The 24,137-nt window shown below is 50.0% G+C and overlaps 1 protein-coding gene across 2 annotated transcripts in view; it reads left to right on the top strand.

Annotated features, from left to right (window-relative positions):
- Positions 1–203: 203 nt before the first annotated feature.
- SRC (SRC proto-oncogene, non-receptor tyrosine kinase) overlaps positions 204–24,137 on the top strand; it is a 72,318-nt gene continuing 48,384 nt past the window's right edge. The window contains exon 1 of one of the 2 annotated variants that reach the window (XM_084645553.1): positions 204–740. The gene's annotated coding sequence lies outside the window, so the exon portion shown is untranslated. The remainder of the gene's footprint in view (positions 741–24,137) is intronic. The other variant, XM_084645555.1, reaches the window with a different exon arrangement.

Below are 24,137 nucleotides of genomic sequence, written 5' to 3'. Positions count from 1 at the left end.
GGGGAAGGGCTGGTTCTTTTTCCTTAATCTGTTTCCGGTTTGCTGCCATATTCCCCCTTTTGGGGTGGGTTGGGGGAGGGGAGCATTTGCAAATAAATAAGAATCGATGCTAACGTTTGGGGGTGGTAGCCGCAGAAGCAGCAGCGAGAGGAGGAGGAGGAGGAGGAGGAGGAGGAGGGTCAGGGGCCAGGGGCCAGGGGCCGCGGCCAGGAGCCGCCCCGGCCGTGAGAGCCCGAGCGGGGGGAGGGCTACAGCGGTGGCCTAGCCTGGCCCCCGATGCTGAATCCAAGCAGGCAGCGGCATGAATCACTGTGGGGAGAAGGTGTCTCAGCCGCAGGCGGGCGTGAACCGCTGCTGACATCACGGCTCCGAGTTACGAGCCGTCTCTCTGGCCATTTGCTAGCGCCGCAGCCGCACCGGGCAGGGGCTGGGGGACTGAGCAGCCGAGGGGGTTAATTCCGCCCCTTCCCCCGCCCCCCGAGAGAGACAAAGCCAGAGCCGGGTTTTTTGTGTCTGTCTGGGCGCGTCAACCATGAGCCGTGTGCCCCCGGCGCGGCTGCCCGGCTCTCGGCCGCTCCGCGATGGTGTCTGGCAGCGGCGCGGGCGAGTCCTGTAACCGCTGGGGCCTGGGAGCCTGCGAGCCGCCCAGGGCTTTGCATGCGGGGGGAAGGAGCGGAGCGGAGCGGAGCAGAGCGACGGAGCCGCCGGGCTCGGGGTGTTTTTTCCCGCGGAGAGGCAAGGTAAGAAACCGCCCGGCTGCAGCCCGCTGTGCGGTAGCGGCTGCCCGGTGATCCGCTCGGGGATCTTGACTAACCCGGGGATGAAGCGGCCCCGGAGCTTTGTTCAGCTCCCGCCTTGGTGGTATTTGCGGGGTCGTGTAGGCGCGTTACGCTTCGCCTCTGAACAACAAACCGCAGCGATTCCTGCCTGTGTGTGGCACCGGGGGGCTGCTTCCTTTCGGCTGAGGATGCACTAGCTGAAGCAGCTAAACGCGAAAGGTATTGTCTGGTGGGGCTGGAAAGGGAGGGTGATGCGGCCGGGGGGGGGGGGTGTGTGACTTGTTCAGAGCCCCCTCACTTTCTTTTGTGGTGGTGGCGGTGTAGGGCTGACTGAAACGTCGGGGCTTCTCTGTCTAGCTGAAGACTTTCTGTAGTTCATTTAATCAAATCACTGGGGGAAGCCGGGCGGGGGGGAGCAGGAGCTGTATGTAGGCCAAAACATGAAATATTAATACCTCGGTTGCTTTGATGTCTTCTGATCCATTTCGCGTTTACTATTTGTTAAATATTAATTTCAGTGGGATTTTTTTCTTTTTTAAACCACGCAGCTGCTCTTTGGGGGTTTGTGTGTTTACATCACTTCAGGGAGTGTAGGAGAAGCTCTGCTCCTCACTCTTTCTTTCTTTCTCCCTCTGTCCTTCTAACCTGGTCCTGTCTTAACTAGTGTTTGTTTTGTGGAAGACTGGGAAGCCGTTTATTACTTACCAGCCCTGTAACTTCTGCTTCTTCAGGTTGGTAGAACACCTATATAAAAAAGAAAGTAACACGCTAGGTTTTATAATTCAGACCATGTCTGTAGTAATCAGTTGCTGCCATGCTAACCACTGTAGTCCTAGGTACACAAGGTGGGGGAGGTAATATATTTTATTGGACCAACTTCTGTTGGCGAAAGAGATAAGCTTTCAAGCTCCACAGAGTCCTAGGTCCTTCTTCTGAAGCCAGACACCTGGGGTCAGAGCTGGCAAACTTCAATTGGCTTTTGTTGTTGTTTTACTCCCCAGCTATCCTGGGAGTATGGGATGTGGGTGGTGCCCATGCTCTGCTTTATCATTCTGAGACACTGTAAGAATTCCAGCTGTGATCTTGGTTTGCTTATTTGTACCTGCTGGAAGAAGATGTTAGTGGACCCAATGGAAGGGGCAGTCAGGAGGTGCTTAATACATCTTGGCACTGGCAAGGCGTGAGGTGCCTCTTCTGTTGGATGTTCCTGGTACTGTGTGGTGTCTACCAGCGAACTTCTGTATGGCTTTCTGCAAAAAACGAATGAGAACCTGCTCCTGTCTCTTCCTGTGGATCACTCCCTTGGCTCCCCCATTTCTTCCCCTCCCCATCCCAGAGTACTTGTGCAATGACTTACCCTAGCTTTGTTGGGGGTATTTTTACCTAGAGACCAGCAGATGTTAAGCCCTCCCAAATAGGTTTCCATTTTTATAAAACCTAGGGATTTAGAAGCCCATTTGTTAGTTTCTTGTCCTGTGGTGGGTGACTGTCCTTGGGGGAATAGGCTGCATTGGGAACCCAGAATTGTCTCACACAGTCTCTTTGTACTAGAATAGACTAGGAACAGCCACCCAGTAGTCTACATTCATAAAGAAAGAAGATGGTCAGTGATTGTGGTGTGTGTGTGTGTTCTCCTTCCCCAAAAGAGGTGGCTAACTATTTTACCTGTTCCTCAAAACAGCTAAACGGCAGATGACCCACCAGACCGTGAAGGGTATTTTAGGTCATCCCACAATGCAACAAATCCCTGGTAAAGTTTGCCTCTGCTGGCTTGAAGCAGGTAGCTGCTCTTGGCTCATGCGGCAGAATGCTCACCTGGAGGTGTGTGGGTTGGCTTTCTTTTTGGGCAGGCCTGTCTGCTGCCAGTGAGTGTTAGCTTTCTGAATGCTCCCCGTCATGCTGGGCTTGTGTGTGGGAGCTGCAGGGTGGAGAACTCAGCCTGGCTGCTGTGCTTGGAAGTCTCTAGGATTCTAGCCCTACTTACTATGGGATCATGGGTGAGGCACTTTGTGCCACCTACAAAGTGCTGCTGGTGGGGGCGATAACAAACCTGACCCACACTAGTAAAACAACTTGAGAACCTCCAAGAAGTGCTGTCTAAGACCTTGCCTACACTGGAAAAGCATGCAAAGCTTGTTGGTGGTTCCCCCTTCTACCTCCCCCCCACCCCCCACCCCCGCACCACCAACACATACACCTGTCCCAGTGTTTCCAAGAGTAGAAGCTGTAGCATGGACAGAATTCAGGCATGTCTTGCAGCTACTCTGTGAGCTAGATTAGGGGACATGATGGTGAAATGCCTGCATCCTGTCTACACCACAGCCTTCATGGTGGTCCATACCAGTGCAGGTAACCACTTACCAACTTCTTCAGTATAGAAGCAACCAAAGATTTTGTTTTTTAATTTCTTTTCAAATACTGTATTGGAAAGCCATTCATGTCCTATCTGCCAAGCCTGGAGTTCCCCTTCAGCAGGTGATAGCTCTATAAATGTCTATGGCCCTCATTCATCAAAGCATTCAAGTACATTATGAAGTTCACCTTTGCTGAAGGGGGGCCCCCCAAAATTGTATGGGATGTCTGATGATCCCAGTGCAATTACCTGTGTTTGGGGGAGGTGCAGAAGAAGACAACAAAGCAGTGGCAATTAAATATAAATATGTCATGTTTAAGTTTGGGGACTTGGTCCTGAGAATTGCTCAGCACCGACAACTTGTTAGTCAATGGGCCGGATCCTTAGCTGATCTATAGTGACAGACTCACCAAGATCCCCAAAACAAGCAGGGCTAGAACCTTGGAGACATTGAAGTCAATGGAGCTATACCATTTTTCACCAACTGAGGATCCAGCCTGATGAGAGTTTTGGCCACTCTGCACTCAGGCCTTTAATGATTATGGATGTTAAACAAAAAGATGGCCTGAGCCAAACCGCTTTGAACTGTAGGCGGTTGGAGTTGGAATCTGCTTCCAAGTTGTGAGCAAGGGAGGCAGGTAAGGGAATTTCTCTTGCAGTTCCACTTAGTCTGTGGCTGCTGCTGAAATAGTGGATCAGCCTGACATTTTAGGAGGCTGATTTGTGTGTGGCCATGTGCCGGACTTAAGAGAAAGATATGGTATGCCCTGCCCATGGATTGCCTTACACTAGGCAGGCATGGTGGGCTTGCAAAATGCCAGGGTGCTGTGCAGAATCAGGAGAGTTGCCTCAAAAGCAGCTCTAAAACTTGATGAGCTGCCCAGGTATGCTGGTGGTGGGGGCCCAGCAAGTACCTAGATACACACCTGGAGGTTAAAGTTTCTCTTTTGAGACCTAGAAAGGGGGTATCAGTTAGAAATGACCAATGTGCATGGGAAGCGTGGCTGGTGAGACAAACCAGAGGAGCGGCGTCGTTAATTTCTGTAGCCTGGTTACACAGGAAGGGGTGTATGTTCAAAGGTCTAAGCGTGTGAAACGAAATCTGCGTTTAATAGGCACAGTCACCTCTCTTGTACTAAAGCGTGTGGTGGCCTTTGCTGGTGGACACGTGTTGAAATGTAATAGCATGTGAAAGTGATGCTGTTGTCGCTGCCACGGCAGCACTTGATGCCTGAAGCCTCGCTTGTTTCCAGGTGGGCCCGACCAGGCCTTAGTGGGCACTTGTCCACTTACCACAGTGGCTCCCCAGTTGGACTTGATTGAGCAGCCTCTGAATAGCAGAATGAAACCTGCTCCATGGCAGCTGGAGCTGGAGAAGCTGTGGCTGTTGCTGCCCATTTGTGTATTGGCAGAAGTGTGGCTGGAGGGGGATGGCTGAGAGCTGCCCAGTCTCTGATTGCACTGTTCCTGGTGGGAGCTAGGGCTAATGATGGGATTAAGCCTGGACTTTGAAGTCATTGGTAAAACTCTCTGAACATGATCTAGAATAGAACCACTGGGCCCAAGTCTCTCTTAACTACCCACAAATGCAAATAATGTTTTGAGTTTGGGGCGAACCATAGACTGAAGTGGACGACTTCAGTTCCTTAGTCTGCTTCCTCTGAGTGCTTAACACAAAAAGGCAGTGTCGTTTCTATAAAGGTCTGTATTTTTGGCATTCTGGGGATGTTTGAAAGCCTATCTAAAGCACTATTGTTTCCTGTACTGTCTGTCTTATGGCCTGATTTTTAACATGTTCCTTTTTATCTCATGGAACAATTTCCCATATGACCTCACTTCCTCAACATGCGGTGTCTCGTTTCATAGAACCCAGTTGGATATTCTTCCGATGCATTTCACTTACTCGGGTGCAGAACATCCCAGAGTGAAACAAGTTCTTCCCTGCCCCGCCTTGCCCGTTTTGCCACCCCAACCTTCCCCTCCATGCTCAGTGAAGAAAGCACATGAGGTACCTCCACCCAAGTTGCTGTGTTGTTTGTGTTTGTTTGTTTTTAACAGGGAAGAGGCAGATTCATTTAAGTTGATGCTTGTAAATGAAATATGAGCTTAAATCACTTAACATGGAAATAACTGTCTCTGCTAATGCTATTCATGCTGCTCTAGTTAAAATTGTCAATGTTTCCATTCCAATAAAGCCCTGTTTTCTGAGACTTATAACTTTGGGTCATTTAGCTAAACAAAACAAAAATCCCTCCAGGCTGAAATTTGCTAGCAAAAGTCTGCCTGGGAGCAAAAATTTTAAAGCATGTGGTGCTATTTAAACCAAACTTTACAAAAATAATTACTCTTGTCTTTAATTTTTTTAAATGGCACAGAACCACAAAATAACTAGAAGCCTCCAAGGTCTCCCTAGAAGAGAAGAGTAAGCCTGGGGCACTGTAGTAAAATCACATGTAGATTTCTTTCTTTTGTGTGGGAGGGAGAAATTAGTTGAGATTCAACTCTGAAATGCAGCTGCATGTCATCTAGTTGCTGCTCTTCACCGCATTTTCCCAGGGGTTTTACCTAGATGCCCAGACCTACATCAAGGCCCTAATCCTGCAATAGGCAGAGCTCCGTTACCTTCAGCTGAGACTGCACAGATGCAGCCGATGTGGTGAAGATCTTATTTCAGGATCGGGCCTTTACTCTGTGCCGCAAACTGACTGGGCTGCAGATTCTAATGTTCAAAATGTGGTTTGAAAACACATTCTGGGAGGTATTTTGAGAGAGCATGGTCTGAGCACAAGGCTGGGAAACAGAAACTCCTGGGGTGTAAATCCACCTCTGCCACCAAATTCCCTTGAGGCCATTTATAACCTCTTTGCCTTCAGCTTCCCCATGAGTAATATGGGGATGATCCAGAGGCATGGTGAGACTTAATTCATTAATGTTTGTGAAGTGCTTTGCAGATAAAGGCTAAGGATGAATATCCCCTTTGGGAGAACCAGCTGGCCTGTGCTTGCTTCCTGTCTGGCTCTTGTTCCATTTGCCAAATCTCTTTAATTAAACCAGGCAGATTCCTGGCTCCCAGGGTGTGATGCTGCAAATGTTACTGTGTTTCTGGCTTAGCGTAAAGCAGGGATATGGCCACCCCATGTGATGGGGCCAATGCAGTGAACTGTGATTCTAGAAAGAGAAAAGCAGGTGTCCATTTTTATTGAGTCCTCTGCAGAATGGGGTCCCAATGCCCCAGGGAGCCAAGCTGCTTAGCACCCTCAGCTTCCACTGAAGTCAATGGGAGCAGAGCCCCTAGTTGGGAGGGTCCCAGTGCCCTGCAGGATCAGGCATTTAGGTGACCAGCTATCCTGTGGAGGGACCTACAAAACATCGTGCTTGGGGAGACTTCTGCTCCAAACGGGAGTCTGGTTAAACTAATCCTGCATGCAGGACATTGGTGCTCCTTCCTCTTCACCACTGGTCTTGGGGAGCCTGAGACCTATCCCAAGTGAGAGGCCAGAAACTGAGGAAGCCTGGAACTGGAATAGCCGTCCGTGACGATTGTTTGAGGTTGTTTCTTCGGACCAGTTGAGGACGGGGTTGCTGTGGGGCAACAGCATATGGAGAGGAAACACAATGCCATAGAGCATCTGGAGGAGAAAACACCGGGTCTCCAATTTGAAACCCGCCCCTTGAAGTCTGAGGGTCTGAATGTCTCAGCTCAGATCTCTCTTGGTTTCATGACAAGATGCACTGAGATAGCTGTAATTAGCATTGCTCCTGTATGACCAGTCTTAGCCGACTAGTTCTTGCTGCTATTCCCACTCTGGGATGAATTGGGATAGGAGGCAGACGGAGATTCTGGGGCTTGAGGGGTTCTAAATCCTAACTGAACTGAAGATGGGGCCCTGATGTTATTTTGAGGGGAGGGAAGATGTTCCTTTCCCTGGTGCCATGTATGTTATGGGCAGGTTGGTTAGCTCCAGGGACTTGTTCAGTAAAGATTAGTCCAACTTGCTTCTATGCCCTAACCTTGCAGGTTACAAATTCCGTAATGTAAATGGTTCTCCCCAAGGCAAGTATGGTAGCTGGCTCCTGGTGTCCTGTCCAAGGGGAACTGCAAAGGAAAATGTCAGCTCTTCTCTCAATAAGAGGCATGCTAGTGCTCAGATATCCTTGGGGAGGAGCTTGTTTTGGGGTTGACAAAGGTGAAAGTTCTGATCTCTTGTGATACTGAGTTTGTCTCCCGCTTAGGTTTTGCTGGGTCATTTTCTCTTCTTGCTTGTGACTTCAGTTGTGCAATATTTACTCCCTGATTTTCCTCTAGTACTGTAGGAAAATTCTGGAGGCTGGCTCTAAATTTCTCAGCCCTGTCTCATGTTTGACCTATTATGGTCTCATTTCCGTGACTGTAAACTTTACTGGCCCGAGGCTTGCTGTGCTGTGCAAACAAATGGGCGAAAACCTGACTGCACGCTACAGAAATAGCTTCCACACTGCATGTCTCCTTCTCAGCTTGTGGTTTCTCACTGACACTGCATGACTGCTGGTCTGTGGCTGGAATGTAGAAGCAATGAACTGAGGCAGCTGCAAATGAGTTTTACTTTGCATTTGTCAGACTCTGAAACTCTTGTGAATCAAAACGTGGGGAGTGCAGAAATGTGTCCTCGACGTCTGCAAACTGTGGAATCATTCTCCGTTCTGCTGTGCGTGGCTATGCCCTCTCCTCATGCGGGCCAGCATGAAACTGGGCCTGTACAACATGAAACATGCATTAGAAGTGAAACCCATATGCCTCTGTCCCTGTCCTGCTTTATTCCCGTTCTCTCATGTTCGGCCCTGGGGTTTTCCTCCTTCCTCTGCAGCATGTGGCACAGGTGTAAATAGTGGATTCTGTGTAACTTGAAGTCTATAAACCATGATTTGAGGATTTCAGTAACTCAGCCAGAGGTTAGGGGTCTGTTATAGGAGTGGGTGGGCAAGGTTCTGTGGTCTGCAACGTGCAGAAGGTCAGACTAGATGATCATGATGGTCCCTTCTGACCTTAAAGTCTGAGTACTGGGTGCTTTGAGCCCTGGCTGGCTGTGTGTCAGGGAAATGCAACAGGAAAAACTCTAATCGGCAGGAAACCAATTGACTTTATAGAAACAGCTACAGCCCTTGAGCATTTGTCTGTTGTAGAATTCCTACTGGTGGGCTTGAATCTCACTTCCCCCAGAAAATGATTGTAGGAAGATGGGACACTGGACCAGGAGACCTCGCTTCTAATTCCTGGCTATGTCACTGCTTGTGTTTGTGACTGTGGCCAAGTCACTTAACTTCACTTTGTGTCTCATTTCCCCATCTGTGAAATACGGTTAGTACCTGCCATCTCAGAAGTACTTCGATGCCTACTGACGAAGCTCTAGAAATGCTTGGCATTGCATAGGGTGCTTCCATGACGTCTGTGCGGGGGATGGAATCTGTTCTACTCATGAGACCTGGGACTACAGCAAAGAATGAGTGAGGGTGGATAGTGGTACTGAGGTGACTGGGGCTAGAACACAGCCATATGCAGTGTTGTCCTCCTCTGCCTATTCCAGCCTTGCACCAGGATCCTCTGTGCAACCCTCTGACGCGGCAGAAGCTATGGAAGCCTCTGATGGCAAATGACAGCCCCAAGCAAGTGGGACTGAGGGTTTCCTGTGGGTACAGCCTGCTTGCTGCTTGTAGCCTTGTTCTACTACACCTCTCTGGAGCCAATCTGATTTATATGGACAGGCTGCTTCTCCTCCTCCCACCTCTTCCCCCCAGCAGAGCCTCAGACCGGTTTGACCAGACAAAGGTCTGTGCTGGTGGCTGATGTCCAGCCTGGAGGGGGCTGAGCGAGTGTGTGGGGCTAGGAGAGCCCTTGTAAGCGGGATTAGGTTCATGCTCCAATGTCATGGGCAATTGAGTTCTAAAGCAGGCAGAGTGGAAATACAGGGCCCGGGAGGGGGCCCTCTCGCTGCCACTCTGGTTTGATAAATGTCTGATCGTTGGGTGAGACGAGCACAGGTGGCGCAGCTGCCAAGGCATGTGACTTCAGAGCAGTGCGTGGAGTCAAAGAAGAAGGCATGTCCTGGCAGAGGTCTAGAGGGGGCCGACTTGCTGAGCCTTGGGAGATGGGAAGAAGTAATGCTGGGGAAGCTCTGTGACCTCTTCCTATGGCAGGGGACCCTGCTGCATGAGGGGAAATAGCTGTATGCTTCTCGGCCGGCTCCTGAGATTCAGAGCGTGCATCTCCCAGGCTGTGCTGCCCGGCTGCCTCTCTGTAAAGTCTGGTGCAGATCTGGCACTGTTCTTGCTGCGGAGTTGGGTACTAACAGCCACGTAAGGAGGGCAGGTTTGACCCTGTTTGCAGTGGCTGAGTAGACGTCTCTGTCTGCCTTTCATGTTGCACCCCTCCTCCCATCCCTGAGCCTTGAAGGGGATTGCAATAAGTTAGGCCCTTCCCTTAAGGAGAAATCCCCTTGATTTGTGATGGGGATTGAGATTGACCCAATAGGGCTCTACAGAAATGAGCCAGAACCATCCTGTGGACTCTGAGAGGAAACTGGATCCCGATTATAGGCTGGCTTAAAAATCCTATGCCCTTGTATAGACTTCTCCATAAGGGTTCATTTTAACTGCACTTTAGCAGTCTGACTGGGAAGCCTCACTGGCGTTAATGTTTGTTGTAGGTATTTGAGAAACGCCAGTGAACGCTGCTCTTTGTCTGCCCTGCACCAAAACAGTCCTGGGTGCCCTTGTTCACCTTCAGCAGTGCTAGCGGCAAAGTGCTCTCATTAGAGCTCATCAGGAATACCAGGGCATAATCTAGGAGGGATGGGAATCTTAATGCATTCACAGCCCTCCCTCCAAGTGCTTGAGCAGCTCAACTCCTGGCCTGCCAGGACCCATTGTCATTCAGCTGCAGACTGGGGGGGGAAGAACTGAGGCAGCAGTATTAACCCTTGGGAGACTGGCTGATATTGTGAGGTGTGCATGGGGGGAGGGAGTTTTCTCTCTTCAGAGAGCACAGTAGAGCTTCCAGGCTGGAGAGTGGCTGCAGAGGACGTGCATGGTGCTGCACAGAGATCAAAGAGCCAGTCCCGGCCCTGCGGTGCCTGCTTTGCCATAGCAAACAGGATGGGCGGTGGCCCTTCTCCTTGCACAGCTTCATGGGTCAGCAGGGGTTTTTTGGAAGCCCAAGAGGTGCAGGTGTGGCTGTGCTGGGCACAAAGGACACCATGAACGAAGGCAGCAGAAATGGAAGGAGACACAATGGAGGGAGTGGTCTAACAAACTCCTCACCCACGCCGGTGCCCTGTTAGCCAGTGAGCGTGTCACAGCATGTCCCGATTAGTGCAGAAAGCCGTAAATACCGGGACTGTCAGGGAGAGAGGCCATGTCTGTAGCCTGTCACTGCAACTCTCATCTCCCCACAGGTTCCAGCATGTTGCCAGCCCCTATGTAGCAAGCTGCTGCCATTGCCAGTTTGGTGAAAGCTGTCCTGGTTAAGTGATTGTTCACTTCACTCAGAGAAACCCTTCCCTCTCTTCAGTTCCAGGCAGCCCTGTGCTGCTGGAACCTCTGGATCTCCTGTAGGTCCTGCCACAGCATCTACTGGCTGACTCATGGCTGTGGCTGGCACGGTAGCCCTGAGTGTCTTGTGTTTGGGAAATTCATGGAGCTGACCTATCTTGGAGGAGGGGTGGGGTGGAAAAGAAACGAACTCTCAGCTTGTCCAACTGTCTCTTACTCTGAGGTTGGCCTGGTCACGCTCTGGTACAGCCTTCGCTGCCTTCTTGCCTCCCAAGGCTCTCTAAGCCAGAGCAGCTCCGAGGAATCTGATGCAACCAGGATGTTGATTTGCTCATCTTAGGAGCAACCATGATCTGCTAGAGATGCAGGTGCTGGTGGGCCAGGATGGCCTATGCACCTGAGCTTGTGCTGTCTCTTAACAAACAAACCGCCACCAGGGCCGGAAAACCTAGCTCAGATAAGTCCGTCTGTGCTATTGTTGCAATATATGAAAAGATCTCTCCCTGATACAGAGTCTGAGGGAGTAAATACTGCACATGTGGGGAAATACAGGCAACAAACACAATGCAAAACAGAGACTATAGGCCCCAGCTAAGATCAGGTCTTCTATGCTTGGTGCTGTACAAATACATATGTGACAATCCCAAAGAGCGTACTGTCCAAATCAACAAGACAAGCAACGTAGAAGCAGCATCTGAGACAGGCCGAAGGTTGAACAGCTGGCTGGTGGCAGTACTGGGAATAAAACTTGGGTCTCCTTGCCCTACCTACTGGCTCATGCTGCTCCTCAAATTGATTTCACTAGCTCCAGCCTTGAAATAGGCAATCATTGTGTTGTCTGTGTTGTAATGTTACCTCCATATTACCATGAGATCAGGGGCAAGATGTTCACTCTTACCCAGCCACTTGCGTGCCTGGAACCCCCTTGAAGTCTGCAGCCAGGGGATTCTTGGCTTATGTAGTTTTGTACACAAACACCCAGTGGTGCTGGAACAATTTGTACGGTGGGGGTGCTGAGAGCCATTGAACCAAACTGTAAACTCTGTATTTTTCCAGTCAGGGGATGCGGCAACACCCCTAGTTCCAGCACCCCTGCAAACACCTAGATCTGATTCCCTTTCTCTCTCTCTCTCTGCATGTACAATATTGATTTGAAACTGGCTGGTTTATGCCTGTGTACCACTGCCCTGTACAGGGGTCTGAACTGGATATGTGAAGCTCTACCATAGACCTCACACTACCACCAGCTAGTGGAGATTCTCCTCCTTGTTTCAGTGGCAGAGGCCTGTCCTCTTGAAGCAGGAAGATCTGTGTTCTCTCTGCTATCACTATGCAAAGAGTCAGTGGCCACTTAAGGGTACTAGGTGGTCTCTGTGCTGCACTGCATTGCCATTCAAATCTTCACTGCACCCATATCAGTTGCCAGAATTGTCTGTTAATTACACTTGGGTATGATATTGGCTCCTCTGATGTGTTCTGGAGGCTAGGGATGTATAGGATAGAAGAGACACTGAAGAATCAGGCACTAGATGTAGATAAGAACGGCCATAGTGGGTCAGACGAGACCAATGGTCCATCTAGAGTCCAGTTTTGCCCAGGGTAAGGGGCAATATTGGCAGCTTGCCAGGGCCTAGAACCAAATGTAGCCATCCCATTCTTAGGGTGGTGATGTGGCCCATGGAGATGCAACACTATAGCTTGACCTTAGCAACCTAGCAACGGGAGTCTGATTTCTAGGCGGAGCGGCGTGGATTTCTGTTCCTGAGGCAGAAACTTCCTTCCAGTGCTAACTAGTTCCCAGCTGTAGGAGAGAAGCAAATTCCACTTGCAGCTGCTTCGACAGAGCTGAGACCCACATGCTGGCAAGCTCTCTCCCAGAGTTAGTGACAGGAACCTACAGGGGAAGCATCTGCTTTCAGTCTGAGATGCCTTCCTACACCTGAGAGCTGTGGAGAGCACACACTCCGAATGAGGGCGGAAGTGACTCGGCCACAGTATTACCCGTGGGCAGCCAAAGTGCTGCTCTCTACCTGTTTGAGCAGAGGTGAAGCGCCAAGAGGGAATGACACACCAGAGATCATTGGAGCCACTTCGTATTCTTGAAAGCCTTGTGCCAGAGCAAGGATACCAGCTCAGCCAGGCAGGAGAATCCTTTGAGGGGGAGGAAGAACCCGGCCATGTCACTGCCCAAGCATTCCAATACCAGAAACCAGCCAGGCCAGTCTGACAAGGAGAGGAACTCCTGCAGGCTTCAAAATCCTCTGCTGGCAACTCCAGCTCTTAGAGGCATGCATGCAGAGATGGGGGAGCACACACATCACAAGTGTGCTGATCCCTTATGGAAGGGCCCTATAGACTTTAATAGGGATTAAGACAATAGGGATCTATAGGACTTACTCTTCAAAACCTGATAGCGGAGATAAAGATGATCCCAAAAGGACATACGGTTATTGGCTATTCCATTCTATAGGGAAGTTGTTCTCGGAGCACTCTATCCTCTGTGTCATGTGGGTTTAATGCAAGTCACGTCTCTATTTGCCTCTCCTGCTGTGTGGCCTTGGCCCAGATAAGTGACCTCGCTGCCTCAGTTTCCCCCTCTGTATAAGGATTACAAGGCCACCCATCAGCAGAAAGCACGCAAAGAATCTCAAAGGTGCTACGCTGCACATGCACCGCACTATAAGAGCGCTGCATTCGCCATTAGCAGGTGACCGATCCAAATAGAGGTCACCGCAGAGACAGGCGACTTCTGAACCCTACCAGATTCCCCACTAGGGCGTGGAGAACGTTTTCTGTTCATAGGGTCAAGATCTCACATCGCAGGTGCCAACTAGCAGGAATCAAAGGGAGCTCTGAGCAGCTTTGTGCTGACATGAGCAGAGCGAGAGCGGGCTCCAAACAGGAGTGATACGCCTTGTCGCTGGCGGCCGCGGGGTGAGGAAGGGCGAGTCACCAGCGGAAATACAACACGAGGGCAAGGGAACCCTGCTAGAGGCGCAGGAATGGGTGCAGCAGCACAGCTGCTCCTCACAGCAAACCGAAGTGAAACAGAAGGTGCCAGCTGCCAAGCAGGGCTAGTCAGCAAAGTGTCCCTCTGTGCATTGAGAGCTTTAATTTACCATTGACAGTCGAGCTCCATTTGCCTATGCAGCAGGGCAAGGTGAACTCCAAGAGCGGATCCATTCCTGATCCGGCTCTCAGCAGCACCTCGCAGGCCCCTCCAGCCTTTCTGACCCTGACTCCTGAGAGGGGAAGAGAGAAAGCGGATTCGGGGGTGGGGGGAAGGGAATCAAGCATTGGACTCTTCCGAGGCTGGAGCAAAGGGAGAGATGAATTTGTGCACAGGGCTCTAGCAAAGAGAACCATGAAATGCCCAAGGAGCAAGCGGCTAAATTGCTTTTGCACTAAGGAGCACAGGCCCCTTGGATCCTCCCTGTAGATTCCATAGGCTTTGTGGGAGGGGGAATATTGTTAGTTCAACTAGGGCTTTGGTCACCCAGCGGGTTCCCCATGGAAACGGGTGGGGGCCGAAGGGAATCGGGTGCCATAGCGATGGGTGTGCCATAAAAACCTAATGGAGTGAACCTCGAAAGACCCCCAGGTTCAGGGATGGCTGGAGCTTCGAGGTGGCATTCTGTGAGGGAGCATAGTCCAGTGTTCAGAGCACAAGGCCGGGGCATGGAGAGTCGGGCTTCTTGTTCCAACGCTGCTGCTGGCTCAATATGGTCCATGGTGAGTCTCTGCAGGTGCTCAGCCCGGTCCTAAGCCAGGCCACAAACCTCTTCCTCCATCTGTGAAAGGAGGATGGTGCCGTATTCACCTGCCTCACAGGAGGGCTGCGAAGACCGTTTGTTTGCGAAGGGCTTTAAACATGCAGCATGCTAGAAGTACATGAGACTTATTTATTTCAGCTGGCTAAGCATCAACTTGCTAGTGGAGATGCCCCCTTCAAGGAAGAGGCTAGCTTGCTCCATTAGGGCTCTTCCATCTCTTAATGACTCTGACTTGCTGGAAGTGAGCTGGTCAGAATTTTCCTGGGGTGCAACTGCACGGGGTGAGCTCACCATGCTGCTTTTGGTTGGCTTGCCAGGCCAGGCGAACTGGCTTGTGCTCTAGTCTCTCTGCCTTCCTGAGAGTGAGTGTAAATGGGGCTGTGCCAAGCCTGCTTGATGGGGGTTCCCTTAGGGGGTGGAGGAGGAGTTATGGGAACCCTTGCCAAGAAAGCAGCAATGATGGCTACCATTAATGGGGGAGAGGGGATCTCTAAGGTGGCATGAATGAAATCTGGGTTTAGCTGAGCGGTGTACATTAGTAGCGTTATGGCCTGCCTTTCAATTCTGTATTCCAGCTCAGAGATCAAAGCCCGCATGCTGGGAGGAGGGGAAGGACAGAGTGGGTTTCCCCCCTCCCCGGCTTTTCTTTTAATCTTCTGCGGTAAACAAGGGGAAAGAAAGCCCTATTGTCCGGCCCTTCAGCAAGAGGAGATGCTCCAGATTTGCTCACAGCAGGATTCCTCCACAGAGCTTGTCTATGAGGGCCTCAAAATATCAAGTGCAGCCTTCAAGGAGCTCTTTCCTGCCCTCTGAATGCATTCCACTCAACAAAAGCTTCATTAAAATGAAAGGAGAGGGATAAGAAGGCTTGAACTGGTGAATTAGAGAGAAGCTGGTCTGCCTGCACGGAGTAAATGAGGTCACTTTTTACTAGCGACAGAGAGTTACGCTCGTGTGTTGGATCAAGGTGATTCAGGGTTTGATTTCAATGTGTGGCTGGCTGCTATAAGCTCTCAGGCTTCGCAGTTCACACAGCTCCCTGGGAGGAGCAAAGGGGCAGAAGAGGTCTCTGCAATTGAACACCCTTCCTAGGGAGGGAATATTGTTACAGTACCACCAAGAGGCATTAACTGGGGATCGGAACCCCCTTGTGTCTGTACGGTACCTAGCACAGAACAAAAAGACCGTTTCTGCCCCCAAAGAGCTGACAGCCTGCGCCTAAGATGAGACAGCACCTGGATACAGATGGGGGGAGCACTAGAGTGCAGTGAGATGATTGTTATGCTAATCATCATCAGTGGACACCAGCAAAATGATGTGGGTTGCATTGAATGGAGTTACTTCTCTTGGCTTTTCACACACATGTGAGATTCTTGCTTGGCATACTAGTGCCGCTGACAGAGAAGAGACTGCCATGGCCAGAAACTGGAAGTGCTTCTGTTTTATTTTGAAATCCCCAGGCCTGGTGGTGCAGCTGACTGAGCTGCAGTGCACACTTCCCTGTGCTGTCTTTCTTGCAGGTGGCCCCCTGACCTGAAGGACTGGAGAAGTGGCAGGAAGGAAAGGTCCCTGGATCTTGCATAACCCCATTTTGGCTGGTGAAGTTTGGGGGGGTATGGGGTGTCTGCTCTGGGCTGGGCTGAGATGACTGAACTCACTTTGCTTGGAACTTGCATCTGGATTTGCTCCCCAGCCCTCTCCCCACTTCAGGTGAATGTCTGTGACCTCACTCAAGCATGTAAAATACAGTAACAACTCATTGGGGCTTCAGCAGTTTCCCCATGTGCCATGAGGACCAGTATTCAACTCAAAGCTTGCACTGATGTTCTTCTTTCCTCTCTCGACCTTGAGTGGACAGACTTTCTAAAGGTGCCCTGGGCATGGTTCCAGAGCCTGCTGATGGGCGTGTTTCCACAAGGGCTGGGAAAGCTCATGGGCCTGCTAGTGGAAAGTGCCAAAACCTGGGTCTGCTATCTGTGCCGCTTCTCCACTCTGGGGAGAGGGGGATGGGGCGCCTCACCAAGGAAGTGTGCTCTGTCTGGTGTGAATGGTGACCAGGAGATTCCTTCTTCTAAAACAGCTGTTCTCAGACTATGGGGTGGGCCTCTCAAGGGAGGCACTGGAATGTGTCCAGGGAGGCATAAGGTGTGTGCATGGTTTGGTTTTTTTTTAGGAGCTCTGGGTGTCCGGGGTTTATACAGAAGGACTTTGCACACCTGGGAGGCCAGGATACATGGGACAGCCAGAGCCCCACCGTCCCTCACCGGGAGGGTATCTGCCCCAGGGTGGCAGCAGCAGCGCAGAAGTAAGGGTGGCAACGGGGCGCTGGCATGGCACTGCCTTCAGAGCTGGGTGGGGGTATATGTACTTTGGGGGGAGGGGCTGAATGACTGCAGCCACAGGGGAGCCTGATCAAATAAGCTTGAGAACCACTTTTCTAAAGGGAACAGAGTGCCAAAATCTGAGTCCTGAGATCTGTGGTTTTCTCTTTGAACAGGTGTTGGGAGGGCTCCCTCCCCAGACACAACCCATCTGTGCACCTTCGCCCTGCCCTATAAGGACTGCCTAGTGGAGAGGAAAGCCCCAAATCCAGAACCTAGCCTACCTGTGGCCTCTAACCCTGCCAACAAGAGTGCCCATTGGTATCTGAGAAATAGGGGTGTCCTGTGTGCGGTGTGGACTACTCCTGGACTGCCCTAAGGACTCAGCTGCTCAGAATCTCAACAGTGCTGCAGTTCCCTAGGCCAAGGCTTGCAAGGACATCCTTGGAAGGCTGTCCACTGCAGCTCTTGCACTGGGGGAATCCTTGCCTAGCCAGATCAGAGACTGTTTCGAGCCCACTGATGCTTCTCTAGCTCTTTCACCTAATGTGACAGGGTTGGAACTTGAAGCAGAGGTGAGACACCTCCTCTGTCCAAATCACCACCAACTGGGTATGAAAATCTCAGTTACAAAGGCTCTAAAGCCATCTGCCCTCAACCCTCCCCTCAGGCACTAGACTAATGACCTGCAGTAACCAACATGTCATTGGGGCTAAAGGTCCCAGGTCACATTTCCTGCTTTTCCTCTAGGTTTGTGTATGTTTTCCAGTCACACACTTGTTCTTCCTGGAAAACTTGTGGCACCCCTGGCATTACTGGCATGCACCATCTGCTTGAGGTGTGACAGGAGCTGGGTAGGCCCTGGAGGCGTGAAGACATGGGGAATGGGAGCTCATTATTAGGAAGGCAAAAACTGGGGAAAGGAAATGGCTAGAAGAGAAACAAGAACAAAATGGAGGTTTTTCTAAACGTAGCTACATATTAGAGGATCCTGAGTGCAGGGCCCGGGCCCACTGCTTTTCCTCCGGCGTCTGTGCTCTCTGGTGGTCTGAATGGGCCGCTTCTGTTCCTGGCATTCCAGAGCTGCTCTTAGACAGGTTTATAGCTTCCCACTCCTGGCTGTTAAAGCCTGTCTCCTGAGATGATGCTCTTTAAAGATAGCTTTGCTGGCCCGTCAGCTGTTCCCAGGCAGCTGGGCTTTGCAGAGAGCCCTGCAAAATGTTTTCATAGTGAAATGCAGGAAACTGGGTCTGCTTTAAAATGTCATGAGGCAGGTGAAACTCAGATCCTTGTGGATCACTGGGCAGGCTGGCAGGTTTCACTTCAGACCCCTAAAACGACTCCTGGCTTGGCCAAAGTGGCTGAGTTTCACCTGGCTTTGTGCTGAAATTGTTCAGTTGTGTGTCCAGACCTGGAACTCTGAGCAAAGCTTGTGACTTTACAGCCTTCCTGGTTCAAGCCCAAAGACTGCTTGGCTTGATGATGGGGGAAATTCCCACTCCCCACCTTTCCTACCCTCCAAAAATCCATGCCTAGTAACTGTCTCACCCTGCAAAGCCTCTTCTCTCTCCTCCCTCTATCTCGTCACCTACTCTTAACCTTCCTCACCTAGGTGGTATCTAGTTGTGTCTGGCTCACGTATGTGGGTGTTGTGTGGGTTAGATTAGCTGGTGTCTGCAAAGAACTTGCATGGCTGCGTGCACTTCGCATATGTAACCCACACACATGCTGGGTGTGGTGTTCTGGCCCATGAGACCACTTAGAGAGTGAGTCTGCTCTATAGCCTCAGCTAAGGGCCGTATGGCTTTTAGCTCATGTAGTAGAGGCTCATGCATATAGCTCCAGAGGTCCTAGGTTCGATCCCACCCGCCGACAACTGGGGTCTGTCAGTGTTACACATAGACTGCTTTGCCAGCACACAGCCCTCTGGAGGGAAACACAGTCTCTGGGAAACACCCAGGGGGCCGTTTCAGTGTAGCCTGGCAGTTTGCTGGGAAAATGCGTTAGTGTTGCCTGACCTGGTAGAACTGAAATCGGGCAGAGTTCATGGCTTCTTTCCCTGCAAACGCGGGAGCAAGGAGGCAGCTCTGTCTAGGCAACAGCCAGCTCCTTGGATTCCCTTTAGTGATCACTGACTTGATCCTCTACAGAGTATGAGGGGCTCAGTCTTGGCACCTTGGCACATAGAGACCTTAGGGGCCTCTCTTCCCCCTTCAAAAACCATTGCATCAAATCTTCCATCTTCAAGCCCCTTGTTAAGTGCACACAAAGAGCCATTGAGTGGCACAAGGGCCTAGCTTCCACTATTTCATTGCTCTTTAGCACCAGTGTTCCATCCATCTCTCTGAACTCTGTTGAAAGGAGAGAAATTCAACAGTAATAAGTCACCAGGACCAGGTGGGATTCACCCAAGAGTTCTGAAGGAACTCACATATGAAATTGCACAACTGCTGTAACCTATCACTTAAATCAGTCTCTGTACCAGATGATTGGAGGATAGCTAATGTAATATTGTGGGGGGTTTTTTGTTTTTGTTTTTTTTTTTAAGGCTCCAGAGGCGATCCTGGTAGTTACAAGCTGGTAAGCCTAACTTCAGTGCTAAACAAATTGACTGAAACTACAGTGAAAAACAGATTTATCAGGCACACAGATGAACATGATGTGTCGGAAGAGTCAATATGGCTTTTGTAAAGGGAAATTATGCGTCACCAATCTATTAGAATTCTTTCAGGGAATCATCAAGCATGTGGATAAGGGTGGTCCAGGGGATATAGCATACCTGAACTTTCAGAAAGCCTTACAAGGTTCCTCACCAAAGGCTCTTAAGCAAACTAAGCAGTCATGGGATAAGAGGGGAAGTCCTCTCACTAATCACCATCCAGTTAAAGACTGGAAACAAAGGGCAGGAATAAATGGTCAGTTTTCACAATGGAGAGGTAAATAGCAAAGTCCCCAAAGGATCTGTACTGGGACCAGTGCTGTTCACCATATTCACCCCTTTTCCAGACCATTTATGAACCGTGAGGTGGCAAAGTTATTCAAGATAGCCATGTCCAAAGCTGACTGTGAAGAGTTACAAAGGGATCTCACTAAAGTGGGAGACTGGGCGACAAAACGGCAGATGAAATTCAATGTTGATAAGTGCAAAGTAATACACATTGGGAAAACGTAATTCCAACTATACATACAAACTGATGGTGTCTAATTTAACTGTTACAGCTCAATAAAGAGATCTTGGAGTCATTGAGTGGATATTTTCAGAGAACTATCCACAATGTACAGTGGCAGTCAAACAAGCTAACCATGTTAGGAACCATTGGGAAAGGGATAGCTAATAAGACACAAAATATCATAATGCCACTGTGTAAATCCATGGTACACCCATATCATGAATATTGCATGTGTTTCTGGTTGCCCCATCTCAGAAAAATATATTGGAATTATTAAAGGTACAGAGAAGGGCAACAAATGACTTACTGGTATGGGACAGCTTCCCTGTGAGGAGAGATTAAAAAGACAGAGACTGTTCAGCTTGGAAAAGTGATAACTAAGGGGGTTGGGGTGGGGGGGGAAATATGATAGAGGTCTATAAAACCATGACTGGTGCAGAGAAAGTGAATAGGGAAATGTTATTTACCCCTTCACATAACACAAGAACCAGGGGTCACTTGGTGAAATTAATAGGCAGCAGTCTTAAAACAAACATAAGGAAGTACTTCTCCTTGCAACACACAGTCAAACTGTGAAACTCATTGCCATGGGGTGTTATGAAGGCCAAAGGGCTCAAAAGAGAATTAGATAAGTTCACGGAGGATAGGTCCATCAATGGCTACTAGCCAAGATGCTCAGGGATTCAATCCCACAGTCTGAGCGTCTCTAGCCTCTGACTGCCAAAACTGGGACTGGATGATAGGATGGGTCACTCCATTGCCCTGTTCTGTTCATTCCCTCTGAAACATCTGGCATGAGCCTTTGTCAGAAGGCAGGATACTGAGCTAGAAGGACCATTGGTCCGACCAGTATGGTGGCCCTTATGAGGAGGGGGAGAGACTCTGTGACTACTCTAAGTGAGGGTTGGAGGTACTTGGGTATGTTGGAAGCAATTCCAGGAAGGCTTGTTTTCTAGCTGTCATGGAATCTCCTGTGATCTCTAATCTGCATGTATGCACTTAACAGTGGCAAGAGGGCTGCTTCTAAAGGCGAGGGTGACTATTGACTGAGGCCTGGTCTACACTATGGGGTTAGGTCAAATTTAGCTGCGTTAGGTCATTTAAAAATGACCCTGTCCACAGAACCAACCCCGTTCCATTGACCTAAAGGGCTCTTAAAATCAACTTCTGTACATCTCCCTGACGAGGGGAGTAGCACTAAAATCGACCTTGCTGGGTCGAATTTGGGGTAGTGTGGACGCAAATCGATGGTATTGGCCTCCGGGAGCTATCCCAGAGTCCTCCATTGTGACCACTCTGGACAGCACTTTTGACTCCAATGCACTAGCCAGGTGCACAGGAAAAGCCCCGGGAACTTTTGAATTTCATTTCCTGTTTGGTCAGCATGGCGAACTCAGCAGCATAGGTGACCATGCAGTCCCAGAATTGCAAACTCGGTCCATGCTGGAGCTCAAGGGAGACCCTGGATCTGATCGCTGTATGGGGAGAAGAATCCATGCAGGCAGAACTCTGATCCAAAAGAAGAAATGCAAATATATTTGCCAAAATCTCTCGGGGCGTGTTGGACAGAGGCTATAGCAGGGAGACACAGCAGTGCTGCGTGAAAGTTAAGGAGCTCGGGCAAGCCTACCAAAAGACAAAGGAGGCAAACGGTCGCTGCGGGTCAGAGGGAAGAACCATGATTTGTGTGGTGACTATAAAGGACTGCAGAATATCAGTTTCTCTCCTTGAGTGGGACTGGATAAACAAGGCTGATACACTAGCCTTCTGCTTCTACAGATCTGAATTCAAATCCCTGAGTAAGACCAACATGAAAGGGAAGGCTTCCTTAGTGCACAGTGGTTCTCTGCCTCAAGCCAACCCCAGTGGCTTCATGCCCTGCCTGTGCTAGAAAAGTAGCTTGATGTTGACTGTTCATTAGCAAAGGCTCTCCTTGCAGGGGCTAGCGTGGATAGGCTCGATCTCTGTGCGCTCTTCAATGGACTTTGTGTGGCGGCGGCGGTGAATGCTCTCTGAGAAGGGATTGGTTATGTCTACAGTAGCAATTTAGAGGCTGCTTTCAGCACCCGCCTGAGGGGATGGGTAAGCAGGGTGTCGGTGGCTGACAACCATTGTCCGCAGCACATAATTTTCCTAATGTAACTGGATCTCCAGTGTAGCAAGACTGGCTAGCTCTGCCCAGGGATGGGGATGGGCCCGTTACAAAGGTGTGTTGACAGAGCTGGGGTAGCATTAATGTCCGTCTGGCTTTCTCCACCACTGGGAATAATCTGGGGGTAGGGAGTGGTTCCCCTCTGCCCCAGAGTTTTGGGGTCAGTTGTATTTACCCACTATCTTTTTTTTGACCCCTATGGCTGATTGCAGCATGAAGTACAAGGAGGAATCGGCAAGTCTGGGCAAGGCCTGTTTTTAAAAAGCTGGTGAGTCAGGTGTCTGAGGTGGGAATCAGCCACTCGTCACTCAAGATTATGTCTCAAATATCAAGATGGTATGTAACGCTGTGTTTAACATAGGAGAAAGGCACAGGCGTGCCAGGGTGTGTGCTCGGTGTTCGCCAATCCTGACAAGTTCTCTCGCCGAGCGTTCTGCTCCGAGTGTAGTAGTTGTGAGCTCTCCAAACAGCTGTGCACAGTACAGCAGCTTCCCTGGTTACGTGACCCTCCTTGGCACTTGTGGGGTTTATAACCCCTGGCCTAAATTTTCAAAAATTACTTTGGGGACCCAACTTCAGGTTCCTTGTAAAGGGGCTTGATTTTTTTCAGACATAAAGGGATTGGGTAGGGTTACTGTACATATGGGTTTTCCTGGACATTGCCTCTTTTTTGATCCTCTGGCTGGGTGGCTTTTTCAAATAAGAGGCAACGTCTGGGATTTTTGCAAGCAGACGTTGTGGCTCAGCAAGAGAGCCGATTGGTCCCTCCCCTGTATCTGCAGCTGCCAGATCCCTTCCCAGGGCTGGGAGCCAGGGGGGAAAGAAACAGAGGCAGTGACAGACGGCTGTCACTGTAACCTGGGCCTGCGTCAGCTGCCCTGACACTGTGACAGGAAGCGATGCTGCCCCCTACCTCGAGTGAGAGGCTGAAGATATTTCTTCCCCTCTCTCCCAACTGTGGTTTTTTTGGGGGGGCGGGGAGGGAATGCGATGGCGGGGCTCCAGCTGTCCCCTTTATCCTTGCTTCCCAGGTGTGCACAGCCCTTCTGTGCAAGCCCCAGCCACCCAGAGCTCTTAAACACAAACAAACAAACCAACAAAAAACACCCAGCTCCTGGAGTCATGGGATATGAGAATCTTGTATTCCTGCCTCTTCCCCCCCGCCCCCAAACCCCTAAAAATTCTAGCCTGCATGGTTGTGGAGTAAAGCTCAAAACATAACCCTGGAACAAACTGCCTAGGGAAGTTATGGAAGCTCCTTCACTGGAGGTTTTCAAAAAGAGGCTGAATAGCCATCTGTCTTGAATGGTTTAGACACAACAAATCCTGCAACTTGGCAGGGGGTTAGACTAGATGCCCCTTGCCGTCCCTACTAGGATTCTAACCCCTAAGGGCTCAAAAAGCAGAAAGCATCCCCCAGGTTTTTTAAATGTCATGACCTTTAGGGTCTGAGCTAATAATCTTTGCTTGTATGGGCTTGGCAATATTGCATACAATAAAATTCCTATGAGCCCCTCAAAGCCCTTTCCTCTCCCTCTGAGTCTTACGCACCTGGCCCATGCTTTGAGACTCTCATTCCACAAATTCCTGCTGGGAAAGGAACCCTCCTCCAGACTAGGATAGTGCATGTTTCCCTGCCTCTTGTTTTCACTTGGGTCTCTGCCAATTGCAGTCAGTGCTGGGTGTTTACAGATAACTTACATGGAACCCTGCCTGCCTAGGCAAGTAGTTTCATAACTTACTTGACAAGCCAAAATAACTGCCAGGATTGGCCCAGAACCTACAAAGACGACACCTGCTCATGCAATAGAGGAAGATTCCAATCTGTTGCTGCCTGATTATGCAGATTTGTGTGTGTTTGTGCTCATGGTTTGCTTAGTCAGATAAAGCATCCAAAACTCTTGATTCAATCTTCAGTCTTATTTTTTTAAGGCATTTAATTCCTTCCCATTTCTGAATGCCCCTCTTTCTCCCTCTGTGGGGAAGGGGATAGAGTGAATTTGCTTGTTTAATTTTAATTATCCCTTTCCATAACCCATTGGCCCCTGCTAGGTTTGGCTATGTA

Source organism: Lepidochelys olivacea (assembly GCF_965140295.1).
Source record: "Lepidochelys olivacea isolate rLepOli2 genome assembly, chromosome: 13".
Classification (NCBI taxonomy): domain Eukaryota; kingdom Metazoa; phylum Chordata; order Testudines; family Cheloniidae; genus Lepidochelys; species Lepidochelys olivacea.
Note: the sequence above shows the minus strand (reverse complement) of the source record. Positions and strands in the feature narration are given on the sequence as shown.